The sequence below is a fragment of the Bombyx mori genome, chromosome 22, assembly GCF_030269925.1.
Source record: "Bombyx mori chromosome 22, ASM3026992v2".
NCBI classification, from domain to species: Eukaryota; Metazoa; Arthropoda; class Insecta; order Lepidoptera; family Bombycidae; genus Bombyx; species Bombyx mori.
In genome coordinates this window covers 7,097,678-7,101,643 of record NC_085128.1, presented here as the reverse complement: position 1 = coordinate 7,101,643, position 3,966 = coordinate 7,097,678, and the positions used below count along the sequence as shown (strand labels likewise).

General features: G+C 35.1%; 1 long non-coding RNA gene across 1 annotated transcript; it reads right to left on the bottom strand.

The window, feature by feature from the left end:
* Positions 1-354: 354 nt before the first annotated feature.
* Positions 355-1,290, bottom strand: LOC134201025 (uncharacterized). The gene is made up of 2 exons (XR_009976183.1): positions 1,130-1,290; positions 355-689 (listed from the first exon to the last, which is right to left on the bottom strand). It is a non-coding gene; the product is annotated as an uncharacterized LOC134201025 (long non-coding RNA).
* Between the last annotated feature and the right edge of the window lie 2,676 nt (positions 1,291-3,966).

Genomic DNA, 3,966 nt, shown 5'->3' with positions numbered 1-3,966 from the left:
TTCTAGAAGCCGATTCTGCACACGTAATTAGAAAAGCTTAGCGGATAATTTGTTGTAATCCCGGCAACCACATTACACAATGCGAGTTTACATAGCATCCGATGGCCATCATTTCAGCGAATACTTTTAAATGATAAACGACGGAATTTTGCAGTGATTATTGAAAACAAATTGCATGAAATTCGACCTCGAACCAACACCGCTCTAATCCAGACATGACATGAAACGAGCGACAGCTTATATCACGGTTGTGTGTGAACTTTTGTCTATTTCATTTTTTTTCTCCTTGTTATACATTTGTATATTGTGTTATTTTCGTTTTTTTTTTGGAATGGAAAATAAAACTTGTTGCCATTACACTTTATGTAATCAATTTTATTATCCGTCAGGTACACTTTTATTATTATTATTTATTTCTATCTTTATTCCAAAGTGTTCAATTGGGTAGATAAAGAGTAGTGGGAAGTCTAAATAAAAAAAAAAAAACTATACCAAAGGGTGTTGGGAAATTGGTAGTAATAGTAGTACTAACCAAGATATTAAAAGAAGGAGGTGGCATGCACGACTATAACAGTACACCACCGTCATGTTAGACACGTTTACCGTCCTCTATTGATATTGTAAACACATCATATACAGGATTTAGCACCACAAGAGACCACCGGCAAAGAGACTTGATTATATCAATTCTAAAAAAATTAAGACAAAGAATCAGGTTACTCACAACAGCACTGATAGGAATATTTTGTATTTTGTACATTGTAAAAACATCGTTACTGTTACTTTTGTTGTAATGAATGCGTCAACAACAAATCGTAATAAATAATTTTATTGTATGGTTTCATTTACAATTACATAATTTGATGATACGGGCAGGAAAGACTTTCAGGTAATTTTTTTTGAACCATCACGGATGTAGACGAGTATTAACTAAAATTTAGTGAAGCATGTTACCAATAACAAATGCTCGACACGATAAATATTACAAAACATTATAATACGAAACCCATGTCATTGACTTCAAAAGCAAAAGATTACACAAATACGAGATATTTGCTAAACACAATCGTCAACGAGCTGCCTTGCGTTAAATAGCCCATTGAAGTGTGAAATTCAAAAATCAACTAACATTTTCTAGTTCAGTGAGCCATTCATCCCTCAGTAGTCTTTTGCTCGGGACGTGTTTGCTTTTCGCTGGAGAGATTTCCCTTTAGATAAATAAAATTCATCGTGTTGATTCGACATTGTTTACATTGAAATGCTTTTAGGTGTATTTGAAATACGTTTATGTTGTTTTTTAAGTTGTAACACTTTTAAATATTATTCTCTGTCAACTTCCACACCGAGATCCCTAATACTATCGACCTCTTTTATGATGCTATGGTTTATAGTGTAGTTGTAGTGAGTTCTAGTTTTTCTTCTGGGAAAATGAATTGAATAGCATTTGACCGGATTGAGGTCCATATTGTTGCGTGAACACCATGAAACCAAGCGGTCAATGTCGTTCTGCAGGAATATCACATCCGACGGACATTTTACAACCCTGAAGATCTTCAAATCATCCACAAACAGATAATGTCTGCAGTAGTGAAAGCAATCATCAATGTCATTAATAAATATATTGAAAAATAGAGGACCGAGATGGGATCCCTATGGCATACCAGATGGTGTCGAGAAAGGGTCAGAAAATAAATCTGACGCTACGACCATTAATTGCCGGACCGAGAGATACGATGAACACCAAGTTTGCAATGGCTCAGCAATGCTGTTATCAGAGAGCTTCTGCAAAAGGATTTTGTAATTCACGCGATCATCCGCCTTGCTAAAATCGGTGTACACAGCATTAACAGTCGAGCGCTTGTCGACCTCGACAGCAATTGCGTTAATGAAAGATGTCAAGTTTGTGAACGTAGATCTAGACTTCGTGAAACCATGTTGATGAGGACTAATTAGATTTTTGAAATTGCACCCCCCCAAATTCGGGTGGAAATCTTTGCAAATACATCAAGAATAGAAATAGATCGGTAATTCCTGATAAGATTATTTGGGCCATCCTTATGCAAAGGAGCAATCAGCGCCGGCTTCCAAATCGCTTGGGAAAACACCTGTTCTTAACGATTTGTTGTATATAAGACGCAGTGGGTGAGCAAGTACTGTAGCGCATCTAGAAACAAATACTGCGGGAAAGCCATCCAAACCAGGTCCCTTATTCGAATGAAGTTTTTTTAAAGCTTTAAGTACATGTGCGTCATCAAATTGGATAATCGACAAGTAATTATTTAATCATTTTGCAACGTGAGGGGCTGAGGAAGGTAGAGGACTGTCATTGTATACAGAAGACTTTAACTTACTTAAGTTGTAACATTTTCAAATGTTATATACATATATTATATATTTCTTTTTTTTTTCTTTTTTTCTCTAATATTATACAATGGACCGCTTTTTTACCAATGCATGCAGTCGGTACCTGTAATTGTGTTAGCATTTAGTGCGAGATTAATGTCTATGTTACCTGTACTGTTCTGTGCTGATGTTTATTTAATACGTTGGTACCCAATAAATAAAATAAAATAAATAAATTTCTTGAATTACTTATAAATAAACTAAGCTCCACTCCAACCACCAATCCATTTTGATATTTTTTTAGATTCTATAACACAAAAATGTATAATACATAAATTGTTTATGCGGTGACTATCAAAGCCATAGTTCACATATGAGCATAATGTTCAACAGCGGGCTGCTATTTCCATTAAACGCTATCTTTAAGATTCATGGGAGGTCCCGACAAAAATGATGGCCGTTTAAGAAATTGAATACCCTTTGCTCGTACTTAAACTTTTTTGTATCCATCCACACTCCAGTATAAGAATTTCGAACTGATATTTAGCGGACCAAATTATTTATGAGATTTATAGTATGTAAAAATTCTGCACAGTGCAATACAATGCATTTTGGAAATGTATTTTATTGTATTTTATATAATGACCCAAGGATAGAAACCAAAACGTAATAATATAGGCTTTAAACTGAAAACGTCTCTATAAGTGATAAGAGCTCTTTGAATTTCCGAAATACCGTTAATGTTGTAATAAAAGAAAACGGTACTATTTTATGATTTTGTGATTTACCATTTTATGAAAATCCTTGTGCTGAAAAAGGGCTGATTATATTTCAGTTACCACGCCAGTTTACCTATTGGATACCAATGCAATTGAAACTTTGCCCCAGTTTTTTTTTAATATATCAACATTTCTGAACACTATTAAGTAAATTCTCGTGTGTATTCACACTTAATTATCCTGCCTATAATTCGGTAGACCGACTCAAAACATAACCAGATACTGTATAAGTTGCAAATTGAGTGTTAGTTTTAGTCTGTGGAAGTTTCAAAGATTGCATGAATATGCAGTCCCAAGCTCCCAACCAAACTTAAACAGTCGGCTAGACGCGTCAACGGGATTATTTAAAGACACTTTACCGGGTTTACTGATAATTCCGTATTTATAGATAATTAACCTAAAACCTTTATATGTCTGCTCGTAAAATATGATTCTTTCAGAATTGTATATACATATATGGTATGTAAATTGAAACAAAGTGAATTCAAGTTTACACAGTTAAAAGTGAAACAATTTTGCTTCATTTAAGTATATTTTAATATGTGAGTTTATTTTAACTGACAGATGTAACTAAGTAAAACGGAAAATTATCGTTATCAATATCGGATACTAGATAGCACTAGTCAAACAATAGTGATCCGACAGAATAATTAGTATTAATCTACGCGTGAGAATTTTATACCCGTCATGATAATCGTCTTATCGTTGCCGCCGCTGACTACTCCCCCCATTCCGATAGAGGCACCCGTCACGTGCGGACGTGCTCATCGACCACCCGATCGCCCGGTCTTTGTTCGCCTGGCTTTTGTTAGCCCGGCCATTGTTCGCGCGGCCTGTGTTCGTG